Here is a 23,129-nt window from a genome sequence, read left to right on the forward strand (position 1 = left end):
ATTACTGGGCCCCTGGCTTCCTGTTATTGTGGAGCGCGGGGGGCTGTCTGCCCACTTTCTTAAGCTCCGGAACCAAGCATGAGTCAGGCACTGTGCAGGGGTACATTGCTCATCTTCCCATGAGGATGCAGCCACTGCCCACCATCCCACAGGCCTCAGGCTTGGTTGGCAGCTGCCTGAAAACTGCCCCCAGACCAGCGCTTCTGCACGTGCATGACTCCTGTTCTGCCCAGAAGCTGTCACTCCCCACCGTGAGTGTGACGACCTTCCCTCCAAGCGCCTTCAGTCTCTGCAGGCCTCACTTTCCAGAAAGGTAGAGAAAATGCTGTGACCGCCACCGCACAGGACAGGCTGTCCTGTGCATGCACATGTGAGAGACAGTCCTCCAGGCCCCCTGGGCAGGCTGGGGAGTGGCGGGTGCTAAGGATACAGACACCAGAAGAAAAAGTCAGGCCTCGCCTGAAGTCATTCACCTCTCTGCACTGTGGGTCAGATGAAAGCATTCCCATGGCCCCCCAACTTGAGGCTGGCTGCCCCTCCTGGGTGCCCTTACGGCTCCCTGTGTTTACCTCCAACCCAGCTCTGACCACATGGTGTGAGGATGATTCTTTGTCTCTGTTCCACTGTCAGAGAATGGCAGCTCTTTGAACGCAGCGGCTATGGGATCCTGCGCCCCCTCAAAGGCTCACACCACCAGCTGCACACGTAGTGGAGTGGCTGGATGAACCTCTGAATGAATTCTGAAGCTCTGGCTTCCCCATGGGGATGAGCCATGGGAGCATGGCCACCCTGTAACCCTGACCACAGCTCTGTTCCCTGCAGCAGCCCCCCACAACCCCCTCAAGAGGGCCGATCTCACACAAATCTGCTTTTACCAGACAGGAAGAGCGCTGCTAACGCAAAGCTGACAGAACTGGGAAATCTGTCAGGGGCCTGTGCTTACGTCAAACCAGACCCGACAGCTGTCATTACCCCAGCCCATCACGCAGCCACCCTGGCGCAGTACGTGCATCTGGGTATGAGCAGACGCTAGGCCGCATCGGAGATCCCAGGCTGCTCGGCGTCAACCACACGGATCCTGCCCCTCTGGGCACAGCCTCCCCAGACACGCAGTCCAGGGGTCGCTTCTCCCAGCTGGGCTGCCCCCAGCATGGAAAACAAGCCTGAACGGGAGCCAGGCCTGGGCTCTGATTCCACCTCTGCCCCCCAGCTCACTGGCATTTCTCAGCCAAGTCCCTTTCCTTCTGTAGGTTCTTCCTAGCTTCCTCGTGTGTGAAAAAGGGAGGGCCGGACTCGCTGCATTCTGCTTCCCCCTCTCTGACGCTCCACAGATCTCCAAGGGCTGTTACTCCACTTCACCGGCCCATGAGGGTGCCTAGCACAGCGTCCAGCAGAGCAGCACCACCCTTGGTCACCCACAGCCTCCCAGTCTCATCTGTAAGTGCACAAGGGTCCCAAGGGAAACCAGATGCTGCCTGACACCTACTACACAGAGAGATGGAAGGGCCATCTACCCACGTCTCAGCTAACAAAAGAAGGAGTAGGCTACGTCTGAGGCGGTAAGGATTCTGACTTGACGGAAGGAGGAACTTCCTGCCTATCAATTCAGAAAAAAAATTTTTTTACTAGGATGAGTCCTACCTAAAGAAGCACAAATCCATCTGAAGAGCAAGAAATGGACTAGGAAGCAGCTTCAACCCTGGCTGCACAGGAGACCCTGCTGAGGAGCTTTCCCACATCCAGACGCCCAGGACACTCCTCAGACCAACACCACGGAATTTCAGGAGACGGAACCCAGCATCTCTATTCTGTTGTAAATCTCTCACGTGACTCCAGCACGCAGACAGAGAAGACTGGGTGCCGTCCCGACGCCTGGCCACCCTGTCAGCCCCCAGGCTGATCGCTCTCCTAACAAGCTGCCGCCACCACGGCTGAATTCATGTTCCCGTGTTAGAAAACACTTGTAGTCCCAGCCTCTCGCTCAATACTTGAACCAGCGCCATAAGGAGTGTTCCAATTCCCATTTTATAGGTGAGGAAACGCAGGGACTGCTGGGGAGGCAGGTGCAGACTGACGATCGGGCCTCAGATTCACTTTTTCACTCTAAAACAAGGTAGACACACAGACAAACCAAAGCACAGACATGCACACATGAAGCACTGCAGGATGGTCTCAGGGCTGTGACTCCATGCCCAACGCATCCTTGCAGCAAACTGCATAGAAAACATGCCACAAAAGCCAGGGAGGGTTGGAACAGGCTCTGGAACAAATGAGGTCCCTGGCCCCCATCTCCACAGGACTTCAATATAACAGTCCCCAGCCCCGTTCCTGTCAAATCCATTCGTGATGATCTCTGCCCAGGGCTGGCCATGCTGGAGGAGGCCTTGGCAGTGAGCTGTGTTCAAATTAGCCGGGTAAAGGGCACAGAATTTCACTGTAATTGGACGTGTTTGTTCCAAGGATGACGACTACAGCACATTTCTCATGTTAATGTCATCCAGCTACCCATGTACTGCAATTACTCTGCATCGATTTTAAAGCCGACTTAGCACAATAGCGGCTTCTAATTTGTAAGCAAAACCGCGGTGGCATAAATCAAACTGATAGAGGCAACGGTACTGATGCATGCTAATGGGGAGTTAATAGACAGGGGAGGAGAGCTCAGGCACTCGACTCCTGTAGGGCCCTCACCTGCCCGGTGGGCCGGCACAGCCCACCCACACCCCGCCCCTCTGCCTTAGCCTGACAGGCACTTTCCAGTGATGGCTCCCAGGTCTGGATGGCCAAAGCTGTGACTTAGGGTCCCCTCTGGATCTCCGTCGTAGGACAAACCTGCAGTGAGGACTGAGGTCAGCTGGTCTTTCATCCCAGGGTGGGACCTGGGGGGTGGTTTAAAGAGAGGGCTCTAAATCATGGTAGAACAAGGACTCAAAGAAGCCAGCACGGGTGAACCTCGGTTTCTGGTCCTCATTACCAGCTAATATTTCTTGAGGACCACTGGAGAAAGGGCCCTGCATCAGGTATGCTCTTGGGAGGAACGTGGGCTTCGGACCCAGGACACGAAATGAGCCATCCGTCACACAGGCTTCCCCACACCATCTGATCAGCGTCACCTCCGGGCAGCATCCAGAGAGGCAGCCAGGTTTCAGAACAGAGATGAGGCTGAGAGCCAAGACCCCTGTAAATCCACCCAGATGCAGTGCCATGGAGTACCAGGGGTGGCCCACTAGCCTGGCAGGCAGACAGCCTTAGGCCTGGAGACGTGTGCTGATAAATGCGCAGGAAGCACGTGCTGCCCATCCCTCTGCTACCACCACAGTCTAGCCTGGACCAGGTTTCTGAGCCTCCCAGCATCTGCTACTCCGGACTCTGGAAGTACAAGTTATGAACCCAAGACCAACCAGGCCTCATCTGTGATGGAGCCAGGGCCCTATGTACAGGAAGTGGGGGTCCCCTCCACGTGCCCCACTCTTCTCAGGGCAGCTGTGGCCATGTCCCTCCCTTCTGCATGCCAGCAGGACCAAGTCCTGTGCCTTGAGCATAGTAGAAGTTCAATAAATGTTTAATGGAAGAATTTTTAGGAAAAGACAGTAGAGAACCCTGTGTGGGTCTAACAGAGCACCAAGGCAGCTGCCCGCTTTCTTTCCAATACACTCTCGTCCCGTATTCCTTAAACAACATGTTTTACATCAAAAGGAAAGCTGTAATTGGGTACTCAAGTATCTTTAAAACTTCTCTTTAGGCTGGGCACGGTGGCTTATAACTGTCATCCTAGCACTTCAGAAGGCCAAGGCAGGAGGACTACTTGAGACCAGCCTAAGCAACACAGGGAGACCCCATCTCTACAAAAAATTTAAAAACTCACCAGGTGTGATGGTACGTGCCTATAGTCTGAGCTACTTAGGAGACTGAGGTAGGAGTATCACTTGAGCCCAGGAGTTCAAGGTTGCAGTGAGCTGTGATTATGCCACTGGATTCCAGCCTGGGTGACAGAGTGAGACCCAATTTCAAAAAACATTTTTTAGGCTGAGCACGGTGGCTCACACCTGTAATCCCAGCACTTTGGGAGGTCAAGGCAGGCAGATCGCCTGAGGTCAGAAGTTCAAGACCAGCCTGGCCAACATGGTGAAACCCTGCCTCTACTAAAAATACAAAAATTAGATGGGCGTGGTGATGGGCGCCTGTAATCCCAGCTGCCTGAGAGGCTGAGGCAGGAGAATCACTTGAACCTGGGAGGCAGAGATTGCAATAAGCCAAATTCATGCCATTGCACTCTAGCCTGGGCAACAAGAATAAGATTTCGTCTCAAAAAAAAAAAAAGAAAAAAGAAAAAGAAAATAATTTAAATAAAAAATAACTTACCTTCAATGCAAAATAAACTGCTGTACCATGTTGCACAGTCTAGCCATGACAAGGCAAAGACTGTTTCATCCTTGCTTCTGTCTGTCCCAGTGTAAGCAGGTATTTGAATGAATAAATGAATAAGGGAAGGAACCAGTAAAGGATGGGGTGCAAAATCGAGAGAGTGGTCCCAACAAGAGGACTGCCCTAACCACGCCTGCAGTCAGGACAGCCTGGAAAGTCTTGGCCACCTACTGAAGGTGGCCACCCAGTCTCCCGGTCCCCATGGCTTCTCTCGCCTCCTCCCCGTACCAAGAGCCAGCAGGCAGAAGGTCAGCCTGATGCTGAGGCTCCAGGGCTCTCCAGTCACAGAGCCATAAAAGGAGACCTGAAATATCTCTCTGCATCTTTGGAAAAGAGCAACGGATGAAGGATGGCCCCAGAGTCAGGAACCACCTCAGAGGGAAAGGCCATTGTGTTCCTCATCCAAGATCTAAGATAGGCGGGCCCTGTCCTCTGAAGGGAAGAACCCAGAAATGACAGCCCTTCTTGGGCCTGCCTTCCCACCGAGAGCCCTCTGCGCTGGGCGGTGTGGTGCGCTCTTCCCCCGCAGCACAGGACACAGGTCTCATATTGTTTTGAGACAGCCCTGGCCCAGCACACCAGTAACATCCCCCACAGGCCAGGGCAGCAGGACTAAGCCCTCGGGGTTGGGTCCTCCAGCGGGTCCCAGGAAAACACATCAACATCAGATTCTTCCGCAGACCTCTCCTACGCCTCCACCTCCCAGCCAATGGCCCGGGTACAGCAGAACTGACAAAGCTTCACCTCTGCCTGCTCCAAAGAAGCACCTCAGCTGAAACGTGCGAGTTACGCTGTGCCGCAGACTATGCATGCACCGCTGGAGGGTCAGGAAGGGGAGGCTCAGCCTCTGGGGTGCCCACTCATGCGCCCTAGACCCACTTCAGGCATCTGTCTAGGGCCCTACTAACCCTGAGGGCACTCTACTCCCAGTGAGACTTCTTGGTCTGTTACAAGCCTGGGACAGTAAAGGGCAAAATAGTGGTTAAGGGTACGGAAGGCTTTGGAATCAGTCAGACACAAGGTAGCACAGGTTCAGAGCCTGGGCCACGTTGCAGCATAGTGTCAGCTCTCAGAAATGGTAGCTGTTACAGGTAACTACTAGTAAGACCTCCTTAAAGAAACTTCCTAGATTCGTTCCTTTTTTTTTTTTTTTTTTTTTTTTGAGACGGAGTCTTGCTCTGTCGCCCGGGCTGGAGTGCAGTGGCCGGATCTCAGCTCACTGCAAGCGCCGCCTCCCGGGTTTACGCCATTCTCCTGCCTCAGCCTCCGGAGTAGCTGGGACTACAGGCGCCCGCCACCTCACCCGGCTAGTTTTTTGTATTTTTAGTAGAGACGGGGTTTCACCGTGTTAGCCAGGATGGTCTCGATCTCCTGACCTCGTGATCCGCCCGTCTCGGCCTCCCAAAGTGCTGGGATTACAGGCTTGAGCCACCGCGCCCGGCCTTTTTTTTTTTTGAGACAGAGTTTCACTCTTGTCACCCAGGCTGGAGTGCAATGGTGCGATCTCGGCTCACTGCAACTTCCACCTCCCAGGTTCAAGCAATTCTCCTGCCTCAGTCTTCTGAGCAACTTGGGACTACAAGTATGCGCTACCACACCTGGCTAATTTTTGTATTTTTAGTAGAGACGGGGTTTCACCACGTTGGCCAGGCTAGTCTCGAACTCCTGACCTCGGGTGATCTGCCCGCCTCAGCCTCCCAAAGTGCTGGGATTACAGGCGTGAGCCACAGCACTCGGCCTCATTCCTTTTTTTTTTTTTTCTTAATACTTTAAGTTCTGGGATACATGTGCAGAATGTGCAGGTTTGTTACATAGACACCTGCCATGGTAGTTGGCTGCACGCATCAACCTGTCATCTACATTAGGTATTTCTCCTAATGCTATCCCTCCCCTAGCCCCTCACCCCGCAACAGGCCCCAGTGTGTGATGTTCCCCTCCCTATCATTCCCTTTTTAAGTCATCCCTTCCACCTTCCCTCCCTTTTTCTCTACTTATCTAGATTCTCAAATCCCAGAGAAAGATGTACAAAAGATCTTTATAGTCTTCAGAGGATCTCCATTTGAGAGAGCTGCCTGTCTGGCTGACTCTTGGCTGCTGAGGCAGGAAGTGTAGGCACCCTCCCTCCATCCTCACAGAAGGTCCGCCTCGGGCAGGTGCCCGACCCACACGGGGAGATGGGGGCCGGTACTGCGGCTGAGCAAACACAGCTCCCTCAAGAGGTGCCACTCAACACAGACAGGATAACGATGGTGACAAACTAAGGCAATGGCCACCCTTCCTCGAGTGCTGTGCTAGGACAGTCCCTGTGCATCCCACTCAACAACCGCATGAGGCAGGTTGCATGTCACTGTCACTGTTCACAAAAAGAAACAACACTGAGCCTAGAGAGGTCGCGCATTCTTGCTAGATCATACAGGCAGGGGTGACCGACTCCCAAGGCTGTCCAACTTGGAGCTTACACACACAGCCCCCATCACAGCCACTACACCGTCCGGCCTCCCCCGGCTGCCCACGGGCGGGAAGGGCCACCTGTAAGCCCTCGTCTCTGGCACATCGCTCTGCATTTGGGGCCTTCACTTCACAACAACTCAGACACAACAGAAAACAGACATCCAGCAAGAGTGGCTGGCTGGCTGCCTAAGTGGCCCTGACAGCTGACATGTCCACCATGGTTTTCTGCAACTCCTGACCTCTCTTTGGGGGGCTCCAGCTATATTCCAGAGGATGGATTGCCTGGGGGGTAAAGGAAGAAGAGAAATATCAGGTTGTTTTTTTTTAATGACCCAGATTCCAGCCAGATGCATTTGTTATTGGCAGCGGAGAGCCAGCGGGGCTAAGAACACAGGCAGCTGGTGATGTCTTAATCACTGCGGAGAGGAAGGGAGGGGGCCTGAGGCACCCGGCCAAGCGGGCTCAGCCCCCAATGCTAGAGTGCTAGCCTTCCCAGTGCCTTCTCCTTCCTTTCCCCTTTGCCTTTTTCCTCTCCTCCTCCCCATTCCCAGGTCCTGCTTTTATCTTTTACTCCATCTCTGCCAAGGCCCTGAGGAAGGCAGCCAGCCCCGCTCCTGCCACCATCACCCCCGGCCCACCCAGGAATGCCCGAGAAGGCCAGGTGAGAAGTCCCGGCCATCACAGTGCCAACCAGATCCCCAGCTAGTCTGGCCAGTGCAGGCTCCAGAGGTCTCCTCCTGGCGGTCCTTTTGAGAGCTCAGTAAGAGGTTTCAAATCTAGTCTCAAGGGAGCACCCTAAAAGCATCTCCCTGAGACATGCAGTCTCAAGGGAGCACCCTAAAAACACAGAACACCCCTCCTTCTCCTTCCTCCCCGATCTCAGCTGCGATCTCAAAGCACTCAGCGTCATGAGCTCACTCATCTGTCCTTTGCTCCCTGCCCTGAGGAAGCTGGGGATGGTGGGAGACTCAGAACACCTCATTCTGCTGAAAGGAAAGCCAAAACAAAGCCTAGAGAAAACCAGGGCCCACGGGAAAATGGGGGCTGAGCACAGGACGCAGGCAGCCACACCCAAAATCTGTGCACATCCCTTATTGTCCTGCCAAGCAGCATGGCTGCCACCCCAGTGGGTATCCTTATCCCACGCAAAACTCAGCTGGCCCCAACACACCCACCACACACCACACAGTGACCAGAAACCTCCTCATACAGTGTTTCAGTTGCTCCTTGAACCCATCTAGAAAGTAGTCTTATCATCAACCCGTTTTACAGACGAGAAGGTCAAGGTTCTAAAAGTTAAGCACCTTGCTCTGCACTGTACACACAGGAAGTGGTAACACCGAGAAGCAAGCTCACCCGTCCCTAGAGCACATGCTTTCTCCCCCACATGACGCCTCACTTTCTAGACCAGGCTAGAGAAGGCCTGGAAGCAGGGAAGGGAGAGATGATCAGATGCTGGGGTGAAGGAGTGAAGGGATGCAGGCAGCAGACAGCTGAAGCCAGGGGAGTTTAGTCCGTGTGGGTTCTGGTCATCTTCTCCCCTTCCCAAAGGGAAAAGTCTCTGAATTTCCTGGGGAAAGTGAAAGGGGGTAATATGGTCTAGGGTGACTCAACTCCCTCCTCTCCAAGAATGAGCCCAAACAGGGCCCTCACCACTGCCTCAATGACACAGGGCCTCTGGACAGCACAGACCCAGAATGACAGAAGGGAAGGAGTGGCTCATTCCCAGTAACAATGGGCAGGATCTTTCCATAGCTAGACAGATGTCAGAGAAGCTGAGGGTGTCTCTGACCACCTCCCTTGCCGGTCACCTAGAGTGCAAGATCTAAGCCCAACCCCAGCCAACTCAGGGGACATTGCCATCAGGGACCCTAGGATACTATGCCTCAGCCTCTTGTATCCAAAAGTCTGGGCATGAGCCCCAGGGGCAGGTAGAAGGCTCAGCTCCTCAGTTATCTCCTGAATACAGTGACGTGAAGAGAGCTCAGCAGGGAAAGAGCCATGAATAGCAGCCTGGGAACACCAACGAAAGGGAACGATGAGGAAAAATAACTCCAGTAAATTAAACAGCCGGGCAACAGACTGCCCTCAGAGCAGTCTCCCAGCCAGTCTGCAGCTTCTCATCTCCTCTCCAGCCCTTCCTCCAACTGCAGTTCAGGGGCCGACTCAAGAGGCTCAGCTTCCCCCAGGACAGTGGGCCCTTGGGGTGGTGGCCTGGCCTGGACCTTCACCAGGACCCAGGGAGCCTGTGACGGGCCCAGCAGAAGAATCCTCAGAGCCCTCCAAAGCAAGGGCCTTGGGGATCTGTGTCTGAAGGCTAGAGATGAGGGTTTTGGCCAAAGAGGTTCCCCCTCTCCAGGGTGCCTGCAGAGAAAAAAGCCCACATGGACTTTTTTGGGAAGCAGAGAAAGGCAGCAGGTGACCCCTTATGGATCCACATGACTGAATCTGGAAGCCAGAACCACCCCCTGACCACACCTGTGACAAATGGGCTTCCAGGCCCACTAGGGCCATTCCGGGTTCCAGTGGGTTCTACCTCAGCCCTGCAGGCCCTGTGCCCAGTGGGACCTGGACACCAGGCACACCGTCTCCCTCTCTGTATAAGCCTCCCCACTGAGGAGATGTGTTTGAGAAGATCTGTGGGTGCTCTGAGATGGTAGGAAAATCCTGGTAAGCGCGAGGCTTGACGCTGGAGAAGCCCCCATATCCTCCCAAGCCCCGCCTCCAGAACCCCAACCACTCTGACCAGCTCTGACCAGCGAGTGCCCAGTGTGAGCTTCGACATCTCAGGGGGCAAAAGAGATGTGGACCCGGGGCCACATGGGCACGTGTGAGCACCTCCAAAACCCACTCCCACATCTGGACGGTCCCAGCAGCAGCCCTCTGGCTGCTTCCTCAGTAGTCACAGGATGATCCGGCTGAGAGTTCCACAGGCAGATAGCCCCAGCAAGCAAATCTGTCCCACTCCTGCCAATCGCAGCACAGACTCCCCAGCTCCCAGAGGGCCCTGGGGCTGGGGTCGGGGTAGAGGGGAGATTGGGAGGCTCTGAGCACGGATTGAGGTTACTTCCCAGCTCAGGACTCCGGGAGGGAGCAGAGGCCAGAGGGACTGAGAAGGAAACAGGGTGACCAGGGATCATGGATCAACCTCTGGGAACATGGAGCCGCATCCCTGCGATTCCAGGACGCACAGGTTTTCGTGCTCATCCCTGTAAGTCCCCAGACAGAAGAAAACCGCCTGAGCAAGCCAGACGGAGAGGTCCCAGTGGAATGTGCTCTGGACCAATCTACATTCTCCACTCTGATACAGGCTGTGCCCGGCCCACCAGGGAGCCTGGGGAGAACAGTAAATGGCAGCTGGAGGGAAAGATGGGGCCCCTCCCACCCCCACACTTCCCAGACAGTCCACAAGTGGGGTTCTCCAGGTGTCAGGCGCTGGGGGCCTCGGCAGGCAACTGCAGTAGTCAGCAACACGACTTGGGGCTGCCTGGTGGAGAAATTCCCCTGGGAACAAACCGCTGCACAGCTTTAGCGCTCTCTAGGAAGGTGGAGAGGTGGGACGGAAACAGACACAGAGAACAACAGGAAGTCACGAAAAGAAAAATAAGGTAGCGATCCTGATTCCAATCAGCAGAACCCTTCCTAGGCCTCAGAGTACTTTCAGGATCACCATCCCATTGCAGCCCACTGACAAGTCTCCCAGGTTGGCCAGGCAAGTTTGATTAAGATTTGATTACCACCTTACTGAGGAGAAGCTGAGGTCAAAGATCCTCCCAGGGAGGCAATGGCAGAGCAGCAGGGGAGCCCAAGCCTTCTCACAGCCAGCTATGGCCTGGGGTGGTGGTGCACGGACGCCCCCTAAATGTGTGCAGTACTTTGCAGTTTAAGGCACTCACCCTTCTGTAGGTCTGGATTCTCACAACCACCAGAGGAAGGGGTAGGACAGGTTCTTGAATCCACACACAAGGTAAAGCATCCCTGGCTTTGAGCCATGAGTTTAACGGGGAGACTTGAGGAAGGGGGTGCGAAGGGTAGGTGTGTGTTTTCTAAAGGGGGAGCAGGTGGGAGAGCAGGCCAGGGCCAGGGGATGAGGGAGGTGGGCCATCAGGGGCTGCCCTGGGTAGAAGGGCGCGGTAACGAGGGGAGAGCCGGGTGAGAGGCAGTGCAGGGAACAGCCCCGAAGACATGCTCAGAGGGGATGGGGGAAGGTGGAAGAAACAAGAACCCTCTTCCTAATGACGACTGCTGGAGGGAGGAATTGGAACAATTGTAATTAAGGCTTCTAACAATAGGAAGGGAGCCGCGACAGTTCTGTATGTCAAACAAGGTGCAGAGCTTCTCCCCAGCGTAGAGAGGGCGCTTAATACAGCAGCCCGCCCCCTCATTATCTGCTTAGCAGGCATGAAGGCCCTCCCCTGCAGGGGGGAGGGTGCGTTCAAATCAACTGACTGCTATGGCTGTGGCCCCATCTCCTGCCCAGGCCCAGAAACCACTTCCACTTCTTCCTACCCTGAGGTGGGAAATGGGTTAACGGAAGATTCTCCCCCCACCACTAAGCAAGGAGGTGGAGGTCCGAAGAGGCAAATCGCACAGGGGTCCATCCAGCCTGGAACTCAGAGCTCCTGCCCCAACCCAGCCCTGCAGTGGGCAGCTGCTCACTCCAGGCCTGTGAGCTCCAGGCATGGCGAAATCTAGGGCAGCGCTGTCCCGGCAGTGAGTTCCAGCACACGGAGCACGCACGCAGTCCAGGTCAGGCAGTCCCCTCACCCGGCCTCAGTGTCCCCACCTATGAGACAGAAGAAACTCATCCCTGGTCCATCACTCTACCAACACTACTATGAGGATAAGGAAGATAAAATATCTCAATAATCATCAGCTCCTTAAAAGCACAAAGGGAACAAAAGAAACATGTACGACCACAGAATGTCAGGGCCTGAAGAGACCTCAGAGATGAGTTGGTCCAAGTCTATCATTTTCCAGATGTGGAAACTGAGGTCCAGAGACAGAAGTAGCTTGCCCAGGGTTACACGGCTAGTTAGCAAGCATGCCGGGGACTAGAACCCAGGTCTCGGGGAGCAATTCCCTGCTCTCTTCCACTCTGCCACTTTGATCCCAGATACAAGTGAGAGTTAACTGGCATGCATCTTCTAAGAACAGCTGCACGGCTGCACCTCTAGGAGTGGGGAAGAAATGCAGGATGCATGGCCAGGCACCCCAAGATCCCGCAGGCTGTTTGGCTGGCCATCCAGTCCAGCCCCTCTCTGCCCCAAGTTGTGAGAAGTCTCCATTTAGGTGGGAAGACAGAAAGCTAATCGGCAATGCTGAGAATCTTGTCAATATTCCTCCCACGGCTCCTAAGTAAGACCCACAGCCCTCTACGGAGTGGCTTTTGTGAAATATGCACTTTTCAGACTCCCCTCCTCCCAGCAGGCAGGCTGAGAAAGGGGCAGGTGAAGGGGGGCTGGAAGGGGGAGGAGGGGGGCTTCGTTGCAGCTCTCTTTAGCTGCCATAAATGGGAACAAATTGAGCACCTCGTGCACTCAGCTCCTCTTCTGACTGCATCAGTGTTCCTCCCTCCACCCTTGCTCTCTCTTGAGGGTCCCCAAACCTCCCCCCCAATCAGGCCTCCGAGCCCCAGGGACCAGTCACGAAGAGTGTCCTAAATGGCTCAGACATCACGGAGCTCCTGCCCAGAGCCCAGGTTTATCGGCCTGACAAGCTGTCGCTCTGATTTGGGTCCAATGAGCTCTTGCCAACAAGCGGGGGAAGCCCCCCTTGAGAGGGCAGGGGGCACAGTGAGGCTTCAGAACGCACCCGCCCTCACTGTGCGGAGAACAGAAGGCACAGGATCCTCACCGCCAGCAACTGCTGTTTGCTTAGAGACCCCTGCAGACAGACTCCCCAGGTTGCCCGCCCAGCCACAGTCTCATGTCCTCCTGGCGTTTTTTAATACCCTTCCCCGCCTGATCCAAAGTGCCACTGCTAAAGGGGTCTTCTGCAACCAGCACACCGCTGTACCCAAGCAATTCCTTGCACTCCACAGATCTGTTCAACACCCTTTGCATTAGTCCCTTTCTCTGGCTTCCAATATCACCATGTTTTTCCTGCCTTCTCCTTCTCCACCCTCCCCACTCCCTCTGCTTGTCCACAAACTCTTCACCGGATAGGCCTCCTCCCACGTTGTACATCGTCCACCCTCCAGATCCTCGAGCCCTCTCCTTTTCACCCTTCTCATAGTCCCTGGAGAGCCTGCCTCCTCTACCAAGCCTGTTCTGATCAGAAGACAGATGGCAGGTGTGGGACATGAACACAGACACTCGGCCCCACTTGCTAGGCAAGAGCACTGAGCACCATACCTGGTGACCACCCCTGACCTGCACCCACTAGAAGACTAGCTGGTTAGCTGGCTCCTCCACCCCCTCATCTCTGGGTGCCCCATTCCCTCATCAGGTCTGCAGTGTGTGTGCACAAGAGCTCAGCTGAACCCGGGGGGAGGGTGGCAAAGCATGGAAGATCAGAAGTTTCTAGGCTTCGTGCAGTGGCTCACACCTGTAAGCCCAGCACTGTGGAGGCCAAGGCAGGAGGATTGCTTAAGGCCAGGAGTTCAAGACCAGCCTGGACAACACAGGGAGACCCTGTTTCTACAAAAAATTAAAAATTTTTAAAAATATATTTTAAAAAGTCTCTATATAACATAAGATGTATAAAACCTTCATGAAACTTTACAGAAAGACATTAAAGAAGACCTAATGTATGGTGAAATATACCATGTTCACGAATAGAAATAGATAAGTAGAATACTAGTCATATTCATGAATAGAAATATAAAGATAAGCCGGTCACGGTGGCTCATGCCTGTAATCCCAGCGCTATGGGAGGCCACGGCGGGCAGATCATGAGGTCAGGAGTTCGAGACCAGCCTGGGCAACATAGCGAAGCCCTATCTCTATCAAAAACACAAAAATTAGCCAGGCACGGTGGCACACGCCTGTAATCCCAGCTACTTGGGATGCTGAGGCATGAGAATCGCTTGAACCTGGGAGGCAGAGGTTCCAACGAGCTGAGATCACGCCACTGCACTCCAGCCTGGGTGATGGAGAAAGATTCTATCTCAAAAAACAAAAGAAAGAAATACAAAGATAGCAATTTTCCCTGAGATGATGAACGAATTCAATGAAAGGCCAACCAAAATATGAAAAGGGTTTGAGGGAAGAGGCTGGCTGACTGATTTTTGGTGAAACAAGACAAACTAATTCTAAAATGTATGCAAAAGAACAAAGGGCCACAAACAGCCAAAATACTCTTGAAAAAGCATCCGATGAAAGGATTTGCCCTACCAGCTATTGAGACTTACTACAAAGTTGTAGTCATGAAGACAGTGTGGCACCAGGACAGACAAACAGTCCAGTGGACAAGACCCAGGCATACATGGAAACAGCTGGAGGTACAGGTTTACGGGGAAAGGAGGACTAGTTAATCAATGGAGCTATGGAGGAAAAACCAGAGCTCCATCTTATATACAAATACAAATTCCAAATATATGAAGGACTTAAACAGAAAAAGAAAAGCTTCCAGAAATCAGCCCAGGAACTCATCTTCAGTCTTTTACCTGTTCATCTGACAATTCACGGGCACTGATTCTGTGGCGACAAGCACTGTTCTACCACCAGGCTGTAAAAATGAAGCAGTGCGCCGCAGCGCACGTCTGAAATCCCAGCACTTTGGAAGGCCAAGGCGGAAGGACTGCTGGAGCCCAGGAGGTTGAGACCAGCCTGGGCAACACAGCGAAACCCTGACTCTACAAAAAATACAACAATTAGCCGGGCTCGGTAGCACGTGCCTATAGTTTGAGCTACTCAGGAGGCTGGTGTGGAAGGATCGCTTGAGCCTAGGGAAGTCAAGGCTGCAGTGAGTCATGATTGTGCCACTGCACTCCAGTCTGGCTGACAGGAGTGAGACCCTGCCTCAAAAGAAAAAAAAAAAAAAAAATAAGACATCCATGAGATAGCATGTATTTCCTACATACATAAAAAGTACAATCTAACAAAGAAGAGGCTGAAAATTTGACTATATTTATTACAACAAAGAATTTCTGTTTACCAAGACCCCATGCAGAAAGTGGAAAGACAAACTAGAAATGGGAAGCTACATACTGTGTCTGCAATACATTCAGTTAACAACAAATTAGTATTCAAAACATAAATGAAACTCCTAAAAATTGTTAGGAAAAATGCAACTCAATAGGAAAATGAACAAAAGACAAACAGGTATTCACAGAAGATGAAAGAATGGCTAAGGAACGTATGAAAACGTCCACTAGTGATCAAAGAAATGCAAATTAAAACCATTATAATATAGCATTTTACATCCATTGTACTGGAGAATGCCAAAAACCATTTCCCGTTGACTTGCCACTGGTGGAAACGTCCACTGACACATCCTCACTGGAAAACAATCTGGCATTCTCTAGGAAAGGTGGCAGGTACATATCCTGAAGCCCCACAGGGCCATTACACTCCTCCTATATACCTAGAGCAATGCACCTCAAGGTATGGTCCACGGAACTGCTTCATGCTTAGAAACTTTTATAGCAATCTGACATGGCCAGAACATCCCAGAGCACCATCAGCTGACTCACTCAGGTACAGCTGAGTTCGTCAAGTGAGTCACGTGTGCTCTGAACCGTGTACTAGTCACGTGCAGCAGGACCACCCCTGAGAATTAAAAACTTAAAAGACGGTCCTCCACCACAGATACTTCCAGAAACACTGTCCTAAAGAAACACTTGCACATGTACACCAGAAGACTTAGACAAGAATGTTTACAGAAGTGTTGTTTAGAGAAAAGAGGAAATAACCCAAATATTCATCACCAGAAGAATAGACCGCAGCACATTCAGGTAATGAAATACCATAGAGCCGTGAAAAGATGTGCACTCTGGCCACAACTACCAACGTGAGTGAATCCAGAAACACAACGCTGAATTTTTATTCTTTTATTATTTTTTCTTTGAGATGAAGTCTCTGTCACCCAGGCTGGAGTGCAATGGTGTGGTCCCGGCTCGCTACAACCTCCGCCTCCTGGGTTCAAGCAATTCTCCTGCCTCAGCCTCCCGAGCAGCTGGGACTACAGGCATGTGCCACCACACCTGGCTAATTTTTGTATTTTTAGTAGTGACGGGGTTTCATTATGTTGGCCAGGCTGGTCTCGAACTCCTGACCTCGTGATCTGCCCATCTCGGCCTCCCAAAGTGCTGGGATTACAGGCGTGAGCCACTGCGCCTGGCCCAACGCTGAATTTTTAAAAGCACATTCAGAATTATTCTGTTTATCAAAAGTTTAAAAATCAGTGAAACTAAATGATGCAGTGTTTAAGAATGCCGATATATATGGAGTGCACGTCACACAAGATTCAAGGAGAACGGTGCTCTCTCAGGGAGAAGCTGGGGGTCACAGAGGCTCATGGGTATAGAAAGTCCTCTATTTCATAAACTAGGCTTCTAAGTGGGTAGAGGTTTGTTTTATAATTTTTTTAAGTACATGAATTTACATATGATGTATTTTACAACTGTCACTTATTTTAGGTGACGGTGTTTCTGGTTGGAAAAGTGACCTGGACCTGGAGCTCTGTGTGCTGTGTCCTGGTCAGCCCAAGTCACAAGCCAGCTGCCCAGTGGAGTCCAACATCCACCAAAGGGCCTGTGCAGGCCCCGCATTGTGACCACCAGCCCAGCTGGCTGGGTCCAGGCCCCACTCATCACGCCTAGGACAAAGGGAGGCAGAAGCAGCATGTGGGGCTGCCCCTTCTGGGAGGCCCAGAGCTGTGTGTAGAACGTGGCAGGTGCAGCTGCAGGCCTTGGGGTCAGAGACCACATCCTCCTCCACTGCCTTCTCCTTACCTACACCTCTCATTCCAAGAAACCTCCCTGGCCCTCCCAGCTGCCCCCATTCTCCCATATACTCCAAAGGCCCAAAGACATTCAGAACAATCCCCAGCCCAAGGGACACCTGGGGCTCCTCCCAGGGCTCCAACGCCCTCCTGGCATTGTCATCCGAGCGGTCCATACTCCAACCCACGGGCACCTAACTTCCTGTTCATACGCTCTCACTGCAGGAACCATAGTAATACCAACAACCACAGCTCCTGTGCACGACGTCCGAGGTGCCAGGCAGCCTGCTAAGCAGGAGACCCCCATCCTGCACAGAGCACCTCCTGCGGGCCCCAGCACGGCCCTGTAGGAGAGGTGGTACTGTCCAAAGTGAGGAAACCCAGACAGCAAGAGGTCAAGGAATGCCTTCAAGACACAGCCCTCACTTCTGGAGGCTCCCACTCAGGAGGGGCTTTCTTCATGGAAAGGCTGCCCGGCTGATGTGAACACCCACCCTAGTGAAGAATCCCTGCGTTGGAAAGAAAGCTCCCTGAAAGCGGGGCCCTGTCCCCCTTCTCCTTGGCCAGTCTCCCACAGCCCACCGGCCACTGAAACCGGGCCTCTCTGCGTGCTCCTGACGCAGTAAGCTAGACACTGCGAGGGAGATTTCAATCCCTGCAGCCTCCCCTGCCCAAGGGCTTCTCCAGTTCTCCTGGGAGCCTTCCAAGTTTGCTGGGGTGCACAGGAGAGGAGGCAGACCCCATCTGCATCAAACCAGGGGCTCACTAAGTGAGAAGAGGTTTCAGGCCTCCCCTGAAGTCCCACGGCTGGTTAGATAAAGAGTCAAGTTAGAAGCCACATCTCGACCTTGTGCTGCTCCCCCGCCTGACCGTGTGCCATTTTTAACATCCCTGCCAGGATCGGACCCCAACCCCCCACCACTTGGGCTGGCAGATTAGCTTTCAAATGTGAGCAGGGACAAAGCTGGCTCAGAAGATTTAACTCTGCCCCATGGGTTTAGCTCGGCTTCAAAGCTTCCCAACTGGAACCAAATAAACGGGCATATCACAGCTGGAAGGGAGAAGCTGGAAAGCAGGGAGAAAACAGGGGCATCTCTCTAAAGCTGGATTACCTACAACGACAGCTTGAGCCCGAGTGACAGCAAGACCTGTCACGGTGGTCTCTGCCAGAAAAACAAAACAACCCTGGGAGCCCTGGAAAGCCACTGACAAGCATCCCCAGGCACTGCTGCATACCTTTCCACAGGCCAGAGCCCTCAACTTCAGAACCCACTCTAAACTCTCCAGCCCCGGAAGCCACTCCTGAAGGGTGCCACCAGACTGGCACGACCCTTTGTTTCTCTGGGTTCAGCCCATTGCTGGTGCCATCTCCCCCTTGGGCTGCTAGCTCTCCCCTGGCATACGATCTGGATTAACATGTTCTCTCTTCCTACCCTTCTTCTCCCTGCCCTGGAGCCCCTAGTCTCATCTAATCAGCAAACTCCTATTCATCCTTCAAAACCCAGGTGTCACTTGCTCTACTCTCTTATCTCTATATCTTGTCTCTATTAAGCAGTATTCATTACTCCGTTAAGGAGCTCTATTAAGCAGCTACTGCTCAGACCTGTAATTATCTGCTTATGTGTGACTTCTCCACACAACTTTGAGCAGCTCAAGGGCCCGGCTTACAGCAGGTGCTCGACTAGCCACAGAGCATCTGCCAGCCCTTTCAGTGGAAGAAACAGAAAGGCCACAGGATTCGCTAATTCTTTTTTTCAAACTAAGGGGAAAAAAAAGGAAGGCTCTTTTTCTCACCTCTCTTTCTGATGGGAATAAACGTTTTAGAGCAGGAGAGTCAGAAAGGAGCTGTGTGGGTGTGGAGGGGAGGAAAGGACAGGCAGGCCACCAAGGCTCTGGGTACAGGCCTGCTGCTGCTCCACCCTAGAATGCTCTCACCTCTCCCTTGGCAGCCCTGTGTTCAAATGTTCAGCGCAGGACGAGCCAGATGACCTCTCGATTCCACGACTTCCTGGCACGAGAAAACTGATCTGCCCTGTGTGAGCCCAGTCAGCCCATTCTCACCAACTGGAGGATCCTGTGCACCGAGCGGGCATTCAGTAAATAGTTGTGGCATGAGTGAATGGACCCAATTGGGACCCCAGCACCCTGATGAGCCACAGAAGGCCTCTGGCCACAGAGTCTGCCACCAAGTTCAGCCAAGGGCAGCCAGGCACACGGAGGTAGGAACGGGGGAGGACGAGGCCTCTCCGTCTGGGGAAGAGGCTGGAGGGTGTTTTCTGCGCTCTTCATGGGCCAGGGTGGAGGGCCCAGCGGCCTTTCCTCAGGCTAGAGAGGGCTGCTTACCCTGTTTCAGCTGGGACTTTCTCTTCTCTACCCGCCTGCTCCCCACCCCCTCCTGATTGACACCAATGCTTGCTCTGACAAGATTTAAAAATAGGTATTAAGACAAGGAAGTTTAATTTTTAATGCTGTGGAGAGGAAGTGAACACAGACCTGGCATTCCCTCACAGCCACATTCCAGGAGTCTCGGGGTATCTGCCAGGCCCCGCACCTGTCCCCCTTCCCCCAGCAGAGGCAGGCCTGACCCACCCTTAAGATCTACTTGTCGCAGCCCTCTAGGAAGACAGCCTGAACCCTCACACCTGAGCACTCTGGGGAGGCCCTAAGTGCCTCCTGCTGCGCAGGTTACCCCTGTGTCTCCTCTGCCTGGAGAGGCCAGATGAGGCCAGGTCTGAACCCAAGCTCCCTGCTGGGACCCTTAAGCCCACTCGCTACTGCTGTTTTCAGACAGAAGGCGCCCCACAGACTCCTCATGACACTCCAGGCCACCCAACACTTACCGTGCACACACCCCAGCCCGAGCCTACAGAGGCACTCGTGACACGGCCGAGCCAGTACTGAGCATGTGCCACCAATGCAGCTGCACAGCCTGACCACGCTGCCTGCACCCCAAGGCAGCTAGCGTCTGTGAGGGCCCTGACCTCACTTAAGGGAGTTTAATCAGGGCCCCATCAGCACTCTGCCCGGGGCCACCCTGCACCAACCTTTCCCTGTTCCAGCAGGCTGGCTGGACACAGCCTCCTCAGCTAATTAGCCTTCATTACAGGAGCGATCCACAAGGAACAGGCTTTCCAATGGGCCAGAATGTCACTGCTCTGCCAGCCATAATTTAAAGTGATGGGACAGCTCTGCTGGCAAGCATGAAAAGTGACCATTATCCTAAGTAGCAATTATGCCAGCAGCCCCAGCCCCGCCCCCGCCCCCCACATCAGACAGGAACTCGATTTGGGTCGGGAAGAGCTGGGCGGGATCAGGACTTGCTGCCCCAGGAAGGGTACACATGACCCCAGCATTCAGAGGTCCCTTTTCCAGCCCAGCCCTGTGCTCTCTTCTCTACTCACAGTTTGAAGCTCTGAGCCTCCTTTGCCCTCTGGGAGGGGCTTAGAATCATTTAATCTCTACTGCCAGTATTCTACTAGATGGCCCTGGGAGGACCCAGAGATGGGGCTGACTGAGGAAAATGCCCAGATGGTTTTCACTGCTGGGAGGAATCCCTTAGGGTGAGTGTGCTTACTGGGGAACAGGATCCTCAGTACGGGGAAACTTTTGTCCCAATTCAAGCCTCCTATTCCCTATCCACCTAGAAGCCAGCATTGTCTTTAGTCCTGAGAGTCGGGACAGGGGATGCAGAAGGCAAAGAGGAGATGGGACTCAGTCAGGAGTGACCACTGACTCCCTCTCCTCTACCCTCACCTTGCTGCCCTCCTGGAGGCCCCAGATTCCCATAGTGCACTGGGTTGCCAACATGGCTAGCACTGTCTGGTTGAAGTTGCAGTGTCAGGAGCAGACCTGGACCCCTACAAGCAGGCAGGCACCCAGCAGCCTGTAAGGCACCTGCCCTTTTCTTAGTAAGGAGGAGGACCACGGGCTGTGTGGCTCCACCTCCCAGCCTACCCCCAGTGACGTCACCCAGCCCTCACCAATACTAGTACCCTAGAAGCTCCACCCAGTGGTAAGGAACCCATGCACGCCTGTGAAGGGTTGCAGTGTACGACAGCTGCACCTGTCCTCCACATGGGAATCCTCCCAGGCGCTCAGAGGCACGGGGGGGCGGGGGCGGCGGATGGCGGCAGCAGTGAGTTTGGAGAAATACCAGACAGGCTCCGGGATCTATGGGAAGAGCTCTATCTATTGATTGCAGGCCTCAGGTTCAATTCTAGTGCTTCAGAAAAGCCTCCTTTCTGGATCTGAGCCACAAGACTACAAGTTAAGGCTACAAAATTCCCAACAATTGCCCCTGGTCCCAGAGGGCTAGGCTTGACCCAGCCTGCATGCTTCCCCTTCCCCCCTGCACAAAACAGCAGCAGAGGCCCCCCAGGAACCCTGACTCATCAACACCCCACCTGCCTTTGAGGTTTTCCCTTCCCATTCTGCTCCCTCCTCTGCTCCTTCCCCAGGATCAGGCCAAACACCAGCCTGCAGGAAGTCTTCATTTGAGTGGAGCACAGTGACCCACCACCCCCAAATCCTGGCCAACACCCTGCTGCACCTGCTCCTCCACCTCCTGAAAAACACAGTGGCAAACACTCTTACACACAAGCATGAACTTCTCTTCTGCTAAATTCCCCATCTTACCTAAGGTCTATGTCTTATTTCATCATCTCATTTGCTACTAGCATACAAGAAGTGGGTCTTGGAGATTCAATTTTTCCCTGCTTATAGTATGTCATGGGAATCCTGAAAATATTAAGTAATCAGAAAAGTCAGAACCCAGGAGAGAACAACTCCTAGCCTGGTAAGAGAGTGTAATCGGTACCTTCTAATTAGGAAGAGACAGCAAGTTCTCTTGCTATCAACCGTAAAGACAAAATATTTCACCAACTAGCTCATTAACCTCTGCCAAGCTTTTAAGGGAAGAGGGGAAGAATCGCTTGTCATCCCATAGCTAAGGAGCTAGGAGAGCCTTTATCAGAGAGGCAAGCGTGAGATCTAACTTCTCGTCCCCATCAAGTGGAACTCAGGAGCCACTACCACATAACAACATGTTGTGGATTTACAGCTCTGGCCCTCCATGCATTCACTCACAAACATATAATGAGGGCCTACTATGTGCAGGGTACAAATCACTGTACTAGCCAGTGAGGAGGTCCCCAAACCAGCTTGGGCCCATCCTGGAGAAGAAAGGCACCGCAGGCAGTTATACCAACTCTGGCCAGCAGGTGGCAGGGTGGGGGTGGGGAGGAGCGAGCGCAGCTGAGTGGGGTTACAGGCCCCAGGGTCTTCCTAATAAGGCTTAATACAGGCAGGGTGGGGTGAAGCAAAAAGGTAAGTTGAGACTACGAAAAAGGACGGAGAAAGAAGCTGTGAACAATGAAAAGGACAGCATTCGTGTGAGTCCAAAGGCACCAGGGAAGCACACACCAGTACTTGGCTGACAGATGCTGGCAGATGGGTCACAGGACCAGGAGGCACTGGCCCACGAGGCAGCCAGAGACATTCCAGTGGTGCTCGCCACCAGAAAAAGAATGAGACTATCTGCCCCAGCTTCCAAAAAACTCTAGGCACATGACAGGTAACATCCTAATAGGGTGGCTGGAGGGTCTAACGCATGGTGACAACTAGGGGACTCCAACTCAAGTCATCTCAGACCAGTCTCTGGAAAAGCAGCCCACGCCCCAGGCAGGGAAGGGGGCTTCTCTCCCCAAGAGAGGAGATGAGGATGCCTGCCCCATCCCAGGTGGCATGTAACCAGTGAGGTGAGGACAAGGAGGGAGACCATCACGGCAGCCCCTGTTGGACTGGAAAGGAAGCCCAGTCCTTCACGGACCAAGTGATTTGCTCAAGGTCACACAAGAAGCTAATGCAGAACCAAGACTGGAGCCCAGTCTTCTTCCTGTGCTTGCAATTCTACGGGAAAAGTCACCCCCTCCACACACACCCCCACCCTAAAAAGTTTTTCAGCTAATGTGGATGACTCCACACAAAAGCTGAATGCCTCTTCAGCACAACTGCTTCTTCCTGACTGCACTCTGAATGACTTTCTCCTGCCCTCAGTGCTCCTCCTGGACCACCGGCAGTGGGCAGCTGACAGCCTCCAGCAGGCAGGACAGACTCTGGGACACAGCCAAACGTCTGCGCTAAGTCGGGGCTTGGGTAAAGAAAGGCAGAGACGGCAGTTGGGATGAAGGAATGATTCGAGATGAATTTAAGAAGTTTTCAAATTTTCCTCACCAGTATTTCTTATGCACGTGCACATATGTGCGCACAGCCTCCAGAGTCACACAGAGGACAGAAAGCAATTCCCAGCTGCCCTACCCATTCATAACTTCTCTAGAAAAGGGCCTCTCACCAAGGACATGGGCACT

The 23,129-nt window shown here is 53.2% G+C and overlaps 1 protein-coding gene across 13 annotated transcripts in view; it reads right to left on the reverse strand.

Moving 5' to 3' along the window:
• Positions 1–23,129, reverse strand: part of TSPAN9 (tetraspanin 9) — a 210,133-nt gene that overhangs the window by 59,628 nt on the left and 127,376 nt on the right. The gene's annotated exons all lie outside the window — the stretch shown is intronic.

The sequence above is a fragment of the Trachypithecus francoisi genome, unplaced genomic scaffold (assembly GCF_009764315.1).
Source record: "Trachypithecus francoisi isolate TF-2019V2 unplaced genomic scaffold, Tfra_2.0 Lachesis_group11, whole genome shotgun sequence".
Taxonomy (NCBI): Eukaryota; Metazoa; Chordata; class Mammalia; order Primates; family Cercopithecidae; genus Trachypithecus; species Trachypithecus francoisi.